The sequence below is a fragment of the Danio rerio genome, chromosome 18, assembly GCF_049306965.1.
Source record: "Danio rerio strain Tuebingen ecotype United States chromosome 18, GRCz12tu, whole genome shotgun sequence".
NCBI lineage: Eukaryota > Metazoa > Chordata > Actinopteri > Cypriniformes > Danionidae > Danio > Danio rerio.
In genome coordinates this window covers 6,085,569-6,098,058 of record NC_133193.1, presented here as the reverse complement: position 1 = coordinate 6,098,058, position 12,490 = coordinate 6,085,569, and the positions used below count along the sequence as shown (strand labels likewise).

At 34.2% G+C, this 12,490-nt stretch overlaps 1 long non-coding RNA gene across 2 annotated transcripts in view; it reads right to left on the bottom strand.

Moving 5' to 3' along the window:
* Positions 1 to 12,490, bottom strand: part of LOC141378800 (uncharacterized) — a 227,260-nt gene that overhangs the window by 66,141 nt on the left and 148,629 nt on the right. The window contains exons 8-9 of one of the 2 annotated variants that reach the window (XR_012394254.1): positions 12,385 to 12,478; positions 2,568 to 2,681 (exon numbers count right to left, since the gene is read on the bottom strand). The exons of the other annotated variant lie outside the window; for it this stretch is intronic. This is a non-coding gene — a long non-coding RNA (uncharacterized lncRNA). The remainder of the gene's footprint in view (positions 1 to 2,567; positions 2,682 to 12,384; positions 12,479 to 12,490) is intronic. 2 annotated transcript variants of the gene reach the window in all.

The following is a 12,490-nucleotide window of genomic DNA, read 5'->3' as shown; positions in this document are numbered from 1 at the left end:
CGTCTCCCTACAATTGTTTTGGATGAACCAATGGATGTAAGAGTCTCACTATAATGCTGGGACAGTATTTACAAAATATCTTAAGACTAAAGGGATACTTACATTTTAACTTAAATTTTAAAAACAAAGGGTGTCCCAGTCCTTAATTTAGAACTCTAGGAGTTTTCATCAAATTATATTTTATATTTAGATTATGTTTTCAGCAAGACAAAAGTCTTGCTGTCGATCCCAGTAATAAGATTAACAAATAATAACTTGACCTCTATTTGATCATTTAGAAAAGTGGCAGAAGGTACAGTAGATTTTTCTGATGTATCATCTGCTGAACTGCATCCCAATCATCACAAATCCTGCAGAAGAACTATTGGAACCCGCATGGACCCAAGTTTCCCACAGAAATCAGTCAAGTCTGGTAAAGGAAAAATCATGGTTTGGGGTTACACTCAGTATGATGGCATGCGAGAGATCTGCAGAGTGGATGGCAACATCAACAGCCTGAGATATCAAGACATTTGTGCTGCCCATTACATTACAATCCACAGGAGAGGGCAAATTCTTCAGCAGGATAGCGCTCCTTCTAATACTTCAGCCTTCACATGAACGTTCCTGAAAGCAAATAAGGTCAAGGTGCTCCAGGATTAGCCAGCCCAGTCACCAGATATCAACATTATTGAGCATGCCTGGAGTAAGATGGAGGCATTGAAGATGAATTCAAAGAATATTGATGAACTCTGGGAGTCCTGCATAAACGCTTTCTTTGTTATTCCAGATGACTTTATTAATAAGTGATTTGAGTCATTGCAGAGATGTATGGATGCAGTCCTCCAAGCTCATGGTAGTGTAGGGATGGTATACAGTTTAACCCAAAGACTGACCAGTCTGTCAGATGAAGAAGAGCCGGAGTCAGAGATTCAATTAAATAAATAAAGTTTATGTAATAAAAGTGATGAGAAACAGGATAAACGTTGATTTATTGAGATGGATTTAAAGGTAGAAATCCAATCCGAAAGCGGACGAATCCGCTCCAGGTCAACAAGTGAGGTCACTAAAGAAAGTGTAAGTAATGACTCGTGCGCCCTTATTAATCTGGGGTCGCCACAGCGGAATGAACCGTCAACCTATCCAGCATGTTTTTAGTTATTCATTGGCTCAGGTGTATTTAAAAGTTAAATGCTCATTCAAATAATCAAATAATTATATATAATAAAAGTGATGAAAAACAGGATGTTAAGAAAAAGGATAAACGTTAATTTATTGAGATGGATTTGAAAAAAAAAAATCCAATCCGACTTCTTCAGTAGTCATGCAAAATATTCAGTCTTTTTCCACTGCACCATGACTTCATTTTCTATACTGCACATTATTTCTGTTAGGTGGCAAGACTTTTGTCTAAGCAAAGTCAGACCTTACTGTCCTTATGAAATAATTAAAAATCAAGGCATGATCATAGTTTATTTTGGTAAAATAAGTGTAATCTAGAGGCCTTTGCCTCTCAAATAAGCCACTTCTGATACCAAATGATCAACCAGAAGTTATTATTTGTTGGTCCTAAAACTCACACAAATTTTGTCAGGTAGTGTATAATAAATGACCAGTGGCACATTTTGAGGTAAAACATCCCAGACTCATTCTGAGGACACCAGACATTTATTTTACTGTACACCTTATGAAATCGGGCCACAAGGTGTGCTAGAAGTTGTGCAGGAGGTCAACAATGTCAGATCATCTTGAGGATCCGGTAGACTCATAGACTGCAAACTACTCTCCTGTTCTCTAAGCCACCCTCTCTCTTTCCTAAATCTCCTTTCAGTGCCAGGTAGCTGATGGCAGCTCGTGACGCTGTGTGAGCTCCATCTGTTTGGCGCTCGGCTGGTGACAAACTGAGAGAAACCAAGGCCTAGTCAGTAGCTGTGGGTTGCATTGCAGTATGGTGGAACCAATCGGCACCCTCCCACAGAACACCCCCCGAGGGAAACCCTTCAACACGCCCAGCCCACCGCCTCAAACATACAGCCAACCCTGACTTTGAGGACACATACAAAACAATCCAGGGCGGCAGAAAATAAAATAGAAATGAAGGATTCGAGGTGAATAAACTGAACAGATCAAAGCATTAAATGAGCAGTTCAGCCCAAAAATAAAAACGAGAAGCCGGCTATTATTCACTCATGCCGTTCCAAAAACTCAGCGAGCACAAATTTATGAGGAACTTTTTTTCCGCACGTCTGTCAATGATCCAAAAGCCAGCATAAAAGCTGTTCAGAAGATTTGCACACTACATTTGGGCTTCATACAACAGCTTTCTGTGAGAAACAGACTGAAATTGAATTCATTAATCACGCATGATGATCTTCTTCAGCCTTTAAATCTGATTCTCCAGTACACATTTAGGAATGTTCATGAAATAAATGAGTAGTTAGCAAAGAAACGCAGACTCATTCTGAAAACGTTCCCCTATATACATTTCTGAAGAGCGCTAATTATGTAGCCAGAGGAACTTATGGCAGCATTTCATCTTTAAAATGAACACTACGAGGTGGTATGACGCGGTTCCTTTTTGCGCTTACCAGCTGACACTTTATGTCTTAGTGGACGGTTTTCCAGTTTGTCCAGTGGTTCACAACGTACATCGGAGGATTTGAGGTGCAGAGCAGAGTTGACCACGACGACAGGGTTTGAGTCTTGTGAAAAACGGTTCCAGAAAGCAGGTAGGACAAAAACAGAAACCAAAAAATAAAATTAACAAGTAAATAACAGGTTGAGAATGTGGTAAAACCTGAAAACATGGTAAAAATTAGGCTGCCGCAAAGGTTTTTATTTTTCTGGACTGCCTTTGAAAACAGTGTCAGTTGCGATCTCAAAAAGCATACACAGCAGTCTCTGGTGGATTCGTGTAAACAAACTGGAATAAAACGCACCTCCTGGGACGTATTTGACACTCAACAAAAATGTATATAGGGGTACGTAATCAGAATGAACAGTTGGGCTTAAAACTCACAAAAAAAAGTAGTCTTAATGGATGTTTAATGATTCTAATATTTGATTTGCTGCAAGTTCATATGGTTTTTCTTTTGTTTTAGTTGTACTGTTAAATGCAGTTACTTTTTAACAGCAGCTCAGTTTTAGGCTTTTTAAGTTGGCTCAAATTAGATTTTAAGTCAACTATTCTTTCTTTCTTTTTAATGTTTATTAGATTTTTTTTGGTCTGTGGCATTTTTATTGTTTTTTATGGTGAAACACTATTGCTTTAATTAACATTTATTTTTCTGTTTTTACATTAAAGTGTAGTAAAAGCTTTTGGTTATTTTGTTCTTTTTAAATGTGCCCATAGATATTTTATTTAATGTCTGTAGGTTCAGTAACTTTAAGTTTATGGCACAGAATACACTCCTTTAAAGGTGAAAATGAAATTAAAGAATGAAATAACTCAACATAAACATAGAAGTCTAAGGAAAAAAAAAAAAAAAATTTCCAATGGAAATTTCAGATGGCGCTTAGAGGTTTTTGCATCTGAACACTGAGCATATATATATATATATATATATATATATATATATATATATATATATATGTGTGTGTTTTAATTAGCGTTTTATTTTATTTTTGTTTTACTCTTCAATTCAATTCACTACTCTTCAACTACTAACTACTTTTAGTTGAGCTCAGGTTTAAACTTATTAAATTTAGCTGAAACTATATTTTTAGTCGGCTATTAAACTTGAACCAGCAAACTTTTTGCTGTGAGGCGAAGGCACTGAGCCACTCTCACCCAATCATTATTATTATTATAATTATTATTATTATTATTAACAAGTTATTAACATGTTAAATGTGTATTTCACTATGTATTGTATATACAATCAAGTTTGTAAATTGTATTTTGTGTGCTTGGCCAAAAATATATTTCATTCAATTTCCTTTAGCTTAGTCCCTTATTTATCAGGGTTCGCCACAGCAGAATGAACAGTTAACTATTCCAGCAATTGTTATACGCAGCAAATTCCCTTATAGCCACAACCCAGTACTGGGAAACACCCATACACTCTCATTCACACATATTTATACATTACGGACAATTTAGTTCCCCTATAGTGCATGCCTTTGGACTTATGGGGGAAACCGGAGCACCCGGAGGAAACCCACGCCAACGGGGAGAACATGCAAACTCCACACAGAATGCCAACTAGCCCAGCCGGGACTCAAACCAGCGACCTTCTTGCTGTGAGGCAACAGTGTTAGCCACTGAGCCACAGTTCCACATCAAAACTGTATTTTATGTTCCTTTATTTTTAAGTGTTTAACATATTTAATTATCATTGAAAGCACAGGAATTATACTTTAAAAATATAAACTTACACAGAAAATAATTATTAATTAAAATGCATTTCTGATCAAATAAATGCAGTTTTGGTAATGACGAGAGAGTTTCAATATATCTTTTTCTAAACAAATGTGTTAACTTATTATCATTATTATCATTAGCTATTACATCCCATTAAAAACCTTTATTCACTGTGCATACACTACCTTTTTTTTTAAACTTTGCTCAGCCAGATAATGCTAGTTTCTTGCCCTTTTTTAGTGATTGTGTAGTGTGTGTGTGTGTGTTTGTTTAGAAACAGCACAGAGTCTAAATCTCCTGTAAATCTCGAATCCATCTCGCCTGTTATGCTGGAAATTACAGAATGTAGTTCAAGACCTCTTGCTGGAAAACACAAACACATTTATAGCTCACACAGATTACACGCCGAGGCCGCGGGGGAGATAACACTCATCTGTGAGTGAGACGCTGACATTGGACAGGGGCTTTATCAAACCCAGGGGCATTGTGGGATGCCGAAGGACCCGAACGGATCATCGCTCAAGGGACCGAAAGCGTCGGGTTCTGCCTTTAATACCTGCCTGCATTGAGCAAAAACCCATGCACTGTTTCACATCTCCCTGCGGACGCGTGAGTGATTGCTCTTTTCCCATACCACACACACTGCTTTATGCACACACACAAACACACACACACACAAAATAAAACAAGCCTCGTGGGCCAGACAAAAGCGCAGTCGCTGGCGAGGCTCAAGGGAAACTGGTGTTCTTTTCAAGACGTGAACAAGGAGTTTTGGAAAGCGATGCTCTGATTCGCTATCTACCCCAAGGTGGTGCTGTGCTATTAGCAATCTTCTGCTTTGCTTTCTGTTGCTGCCGATTTTGTTTTGGCTCATGTTTGATAATGACACACATGCACCGTGTGTGAGAGACTGGATTCTAGAGAGGAAAAATGAGTTGCGTTTTTAATATCATGCCTTGGCTTTTTTTTTTTTTTTAAGTGTGAAGGGAAAGCAATCACTTATTGATGGGTAAATGTAATCCAGATCTATGTTTAAGCTCTTTTTTGACCATTTTATTTAGGTTAAATTGTGGGGTGATGCTTTACTTGAAGGGGTATTGACAACTAATGTTGTCAGTCAGTGGGATGTTGATTTAGTGATTGATTCAATTCATGCTGGGATTTGGAAAATTAAATCAAACCTTTAACTTAATTAGATGTTGATTCATTGATTGATTCAATTTTGACAAGGATTCTGCTAATTTAATCAAATCTTTAACTTATTTAGATGTGGATTGAGTGATTGATTCAGTTCAGGCAAGAATTCTTCAAATTGAATCATAACTTCTTAATTATGCCATACTGATTTTGATTCATTAAAATAACTGATGTTGTCAGTCAGTGGGATGTTGATTCAGTGATTGATTCAACTCATGCAAGGATTCTGCTAATTGAATCAAACCCTTAACTTATGTTGATTCATTGAGTGATTGAATTTTGATAAGGATTCTGCTTATTGAATCAAATCTTTAACTTATTTAGATGTGGATTCAGTGACTTGATTCAGTTCAGGCAAGAATTCTTCAAATTAAATCATAACTTCTTAATTATGCCATACTGATTTTGATTCATTAAAATAACTGATGTTGTCAGTCAGTGGGATGTTGATTCAGTGACTGATTCAATTCATGCAGGGATTTGGCAAATTAAATCAAACCTTTAACTTAATTAGATGTTGATTCATTGATCGATTCAATTTTGACAAGGATTCTGCTAATTGAATCAAATCTTTAACTTATTTAGATGTGGATTGAGTGATTGATTCAGTTCAGGCAAGAATTCTTCAAATTGAATCATAACTTCTTAATAATGCCATACTGAACGGATGTTGTCAGTCAGTGGGATGTTGATTCAGTGATTGATTCAACTCATGCAAGGATTCTGCTAATTGAATCAAACCCTTAACTTATGTTGATTCATTGATTGATTCAATTTTGACAAGGATTCTGCTTATTGAATCAAATCTTTAACTTATTTAGATGTGGATTCAGTGACTTGATTCAGTTCAGGCAAGAATTCTTCAAATTAAATCATAACTTCTTAATTATGCCATACTGATTTTGATTCATTAAAATAACTGATGTTGTCAGTCAGTGGGATGTTGATTCAGTGACTGATTCAATTCATGCAGGGATTTGGCAAATTAAATCAAACCTTTAACTTAATTAGATGTTGATTCATTGATCGATTCAATTTTGACAAGGATTCTGCTAATTGAATCAAATCTTTAACTTATTTAGATGTGGATTGAGTGATTGATTCAGTTCAGGCAAGAATTCTTCAAATTGAATCATAACTTCTTAATAATGCCATACTGAACGGATGTTGTCAGTCAGTGGGATGTTGATTCAGTGATTGATTCAACTCATGCAAGGATTCTGCTAATTGAATCAAACCCTTAACTTATGTTGATTCATTGATTGATTCAATTTTGACAAGGATTCTGCTTATTGAATCAAATCTTTAACTTATTTAGATGTGGATTCAGTGACTTGATTCAGTTCAGGCAAGAATTCTTCAAATTAAATCATAACTTCTTAATTATGCCATATTGATTTTGATTCATTAAAATAACTGATGTTGTCAGTCAGTGGGATGTTGATTCAGTGATTGATTCAACTCATGCAAGGATTCTGCTAATTGAATCAAACCTTTAACTTAATTAGATGTTGATTCATTGATTGATTCAATTTTGACAAGGATTCTGCTAATTTAATCAAATCTTTAACTTATTTAGATGTGGATTCAGTGATTGATTCAGTTCAGGCAAGAATTCTTCAAATTGAATCATTACTTCTTAATTCTACTGATTTTGATTCTTTAAAATAACTGATGTTGTCAGTCAGTGGGATGTTGATTCAGTGACTGATTCAATTCATGCAGGGATTTGGCAAATTAAATCAAACCTTTAACTTAATTAGATGTTGATTCATTGATCGATTCAATTTTGACAAGGATTCTGCTAATTGAATCAAATCTTTAACTTATTTAGATGTGGATTGAGTGATTGATTCAGTTCAGGCAAGAATTCTTCAAATTGAATCATAACTTCTTAATAATGCCATACTGAACGGATGTTGTCAGTCAGTGGGATGTTGATTCAGTGATTGATTCAACTCATGCAAGGATTCTGCTAATTGAATCAAACCCTTAACTTATGTTGATTCATTGATTGATTCAATTTTGACAAGGATTCTGCTTATTGAATCAAATCTTTAACTTATTTAGATGTGGATTCAGTGACTTGATTCAGTTCAGGCAAGAATTCTTCAAATTAAATCATAACTTCTTAATTATGCCATACTGATTTTGATTCATTAAAATAACTGATGTTGTCAGTCAGTGGGATGTTGATTCAGTGACTGATTCAATTCATGCAGGGATTTGGCAAATTAAATCAAACCTTTAACTTAATTAGATGTTGATTCATTGATCGATTCAATTTTGACAAGGATTCTGCTAATTGAATCAAATCTTTAACTTATTTAGATGTGGATTGAGTGATTGATTCAGTTCAGGCAAGAATTCTTCAAATTGAATCATAACTTCTTAATAATGCCATACTGAACGGATGTTGTCAGTCAGTGGGATGTTGATTCAGTGATTGATTCAACTCATGCAAGGACTCTGCTAATTGAATCAAACCCTTAACTTATGTTGATTCATTGATTGATTCAATTTTGACAAGGATTCTGCTTATTGAATCAAATCTTTAACTTATTTAGATGTGGATTCAGTGACTTGATTCAGTTCAGGCAAGAATTCTTCAAATTAAATCATAACTTCTTAATTATGCCATATTGATTTGATTCATTAAAATAACTGATGTTGTCAGTCAGTGGGATGTTGATTCAGTGATTGATTCAACTCATGCAAGGATTCTGCTAATTGAATCAAACCTTTAACTTAATTAGATGTTGATTCATTGATTGATTCAATTTTGACAAGGATTCTGCTAATTTAATCAAATCTTTAACTTATTTAGATGTGGATTCAGTGATTGATTCAGTTCAGGCAAGAATTCTTCAAATTGAATCATTACTTCTTAATTCTACTGATTTTGATTCTTTAAAATAACTGATGTAGTCAGTCAGTGGGATGTTGATTCAGTGATTGATTCAATTCATGCAAGGATTTGGCAAATTAAATCAAACCTTTAACTTAATTAGATGTTGATTCATTGATCGATTCAATTTTGACAAGGATTCTGCTAATTGAATCAAATCTTTAACTTATTTAGATGTGGATTGAGTGATTGATTCAGTTCAGGCAAGAATTCTTCAAATTGAATCATAACTTCTTAATAATGCCATACTGAACGGATGTTGTCAGTCAGTGGGATGTTGATTCAGTGATTGATTCAACTCATGCAAGGATTCTGCTAATTGAATCAAACCCTTAACTTATGTTGATTCATTGATTGATTCAATTTTGACAAGGATTCTGCTTATTGAATCAAATCTTTAACTTATTTAGATGTGGATTCAGTGACTTGATTCAGTTCAGGCAAGAATTCTTCAAATTAAATCATAACTTCTTAATTATGCCATACTGATTTTGATTCATTAAAATAACTGATGTTGTCAGTCAGTGGGATGTTGATTCAGTGACTGATTCAATTCATGCAGGGATTTGGCAAATTAAATCAAACCTTTAACTTAATTAGATGTTGATTCATTGATCGATTCAATTTTGACAAGGATTCTGCTAATTGAATCAAATCTTTAACTTATTTAGATGTGGATTGAGTGATTGATTCAGTTCAGGCAAGAATTCTTCAAATTGAATCATAACTTCTTAATAATGCCATACTGAACGGATGTTGTCAGTCAGTGGGATGTTGATTCAGTGATTGATTCAACTCATGCAAGGATTCTGCTAATTGAATCAAACCCTTAACTTATGTTGATTCATTGATTGATTCAATTTTGACAAGGATTCTGCTTATTGAATCAAATCTTTAACTTATTTAGATGTGGATTCAGTGACTTGATTCAGTTCAGGCAAGAATTCTTCAAATTAAATCATAACTTCTTAATTATGCCATATTGATTTGATTCATTAAAATAACTGATGTTGTCAGTCAGTGGGATGTTGATTCAGTGATTGATTCAACTCATGCAAGGATTCTGCTAATTGAATCAAACCTTTAACTTAATTAGATGTTGATTCATTGATTGATTCAATTTTGACAAGGATTCTGCTAATTTAATCAAATCTTTAACTTATTTAGATGTGGATTCAGTGATTGATTCAGTTCAGGCAAGAATTCTTCAAATTGAATCATTACTTCTTAATTCTACTGATTTTGATTCTTTAAAATAACTGATGTAGTCAGTCAGTGGGATGTTGATTCAGTGATTGATTCAATTCATGCAAGGATTTGGCAAATTAAATCAAACCTTTAACTTAATTAGATGTTGATTCATTGATCGATTCAATTTTGACAAGGATTCTGCTAATTGAATCAAATCTTTAACTTATTTAGATGTGGATTGAGTGATTGATTCAGTTCAGGCAAGAATTCTTCAAATTGAATCATAACTTCTTAATAATGCCATACTGAACGGATGTTGTCAGTCAGTGGGATGTTGATTCAGTGATTGATTCAACTCATGCAAGGATTCTGCTAATTGAATCAAACCCTTAACTTATGTTGATTCATTGATTGATTCAATTTTGACAAGGATTCTGCTTATTGAATCAAATCTTTAACTTATTTAGATGTGGATTCAGTGACTTGATTCAGTTCAGGCAAGAATTCTTCAAATTAAATCATAACTTCTTAATTATGCCATACTGATTTTGATTCATTAAAATAACTGATGTTGTCAGTCAGTGGGATGTTGATTCAGTGACTGATTCAATTCATGCAGGGATTTGGCAAATTAAATCAAACCTTTAACTTAATTAGATGTTGATTCATTGATCGATTCAATTTTGACAAGGATTCTGCTAATTGAATCAAATCTTTAACTTATTTAGATGTGGATTGAGTGATTGATTCAGTTCAGGCAAGAATTCTTCAAATTGAATCATAACTTCTTAATAATGCCATACTGAACGGATGTTGTCAGTCAGTGGGATGTTGATTCAGTGATTGATTCAACTCATGCAAGGATTCTGCTAATTGAATCAAACCCTTAACTTATGTTGATTCATTGATTGATTCAATTTTGACAAGGATTCTGCTTATTGAATCAAATCTTTAACTTATTTAGATGTGGATTCAGTGACTTGATTCAGTTCAGGCAAGAATTCTTCAAATTAAATCATAACTTCTTAATTATGCCATATTGATTTTGATTCATTAAAATAACTGATGTTGTCAGTCAGTGGGATGTTGATTCAGTGATTGATTCAACTCATGCAAGGATTCTGCTAATTGAATCAAACCTTTAACTTAATTAGATGTTGATTCATTGATTGATTCAATTTTGACAAGGATTCTGCTAATTTAATCAAATCTTTAACTTATTTAGATGTGGATTCAGTGATTGATTCAGTTCAGGCAAGAATTCTTCAAATTGAATCATTACTTCTTAATTCTACTGATTTTGATTCTTTAAAATAACTGATGTAGTCAGTCAGTGGGATGTTGATTCAGTGATTGATTCAATTCATGCAAGGATTTGGCAAATTAAATCAAACCTTTAACTTAATTAGATGTTGATTCATTGATTGATTCAATTTTGACAAGGATTCTGCTAATTGAATCAAATCTTTAACTTATTTAGATTCGGACGCAGTCATAGTTTGATCAAATTTGGTGAACTCTTGCATAAATTAAATCAATCACTGAATCAACATATAAATAAGTTAAAGATTTGATTCAAATTGCTGAATCCTTGCTGAATTGAATCAATCACAGAATTAACATCTAAATAAGTTAAAGATTTGATTCAAATAGCTGAATCCTTGTCTGAATTGAATCAATAACTGAATCAACATCAAAATAAGTTAAAGATTTGATTCAAATTGCTGAATCCTTGTCTGAATTGAATCAATAACTGAATCAACATCAAAATAAGTTAAAGATTTGATTCAAATTGCTGAATCCTTGCCTGAATTGAATCAATCACTGTAAACATCTGACTGACAACATCAGGTATTATAATCAGTATAGCACGCTTCATGAACGAATGAGTCTCATCTTTTTTTAATTTACACTGCATCTGGTGCAGTAAGACCTTTTTAAAGGTTATTTTTAATTAGTTATCCAGCAAGATTCCTCACTGTTTGCTGAATTCTTCACTGAATCAAATCAATCAGAGATGTTACTGAATCAATGTGTGACTCACTCACTGAGCAGCGAGCTCTTATTAATAATAAAATGAATGTCCTCGTGTAGTGAAGGAAACTGTAAAAATAAAACAGTTCTGTAGTAAACACTGACTCAGCACTTACGCTCTCCACTTCCATGAAGAAAAAAAAATGTTTCACAATTGTAGGCTATTTATTTTCTTAACTCTGCAAGGTCATGAACATGCCCCGAGAACTCTTTTGACACAACATTAAAAATGATATAAAAGGTCTATATAGCTGCAATATATATTTAAAAAGCTCAGCTGATATACACAGTACAGGTAACAGAAAACTATTCTAAACACGTGATTTTTAAAATAGAAATAATGCCATTTTCACTGTTTAAAATATAGATGGAAGTAATTAAAATAATTTTTGCTGTGGGTATTAGTGCGGTTTTATAAAATAACTAAGGCACTAGTTATCTACAAACAAACAACCCAGACTCTTTCTGATTACGTACCCCTATTTACATTTCTGAGAGCGCCAAATATGTCCCAGAATGCATGTTTTTTTGCAGTTTTTGTTTACTCGAATCCATCAGAGGCCACTGTGTATTTTTTTCAGATCTCAAAGTTTCTTCCTGTCTACTGACTGACTGACCAACCGACCTATTTCCCCATCCAACCCATTCCCTAAACCCCCAACCAACAGTGTTTTCAAAAGCAATCCAGCAAAATAAAAGCCTTAGCGCCTACCTCTGTATAGACGGCTTTCCAGCTGTTACGAGTTTGTCCAGTGGGTCGCAGATTTGAGACGCAGAGTGGAGTTGAGTACAGTTTCAGAAAGCAGCTGAGACCAAAA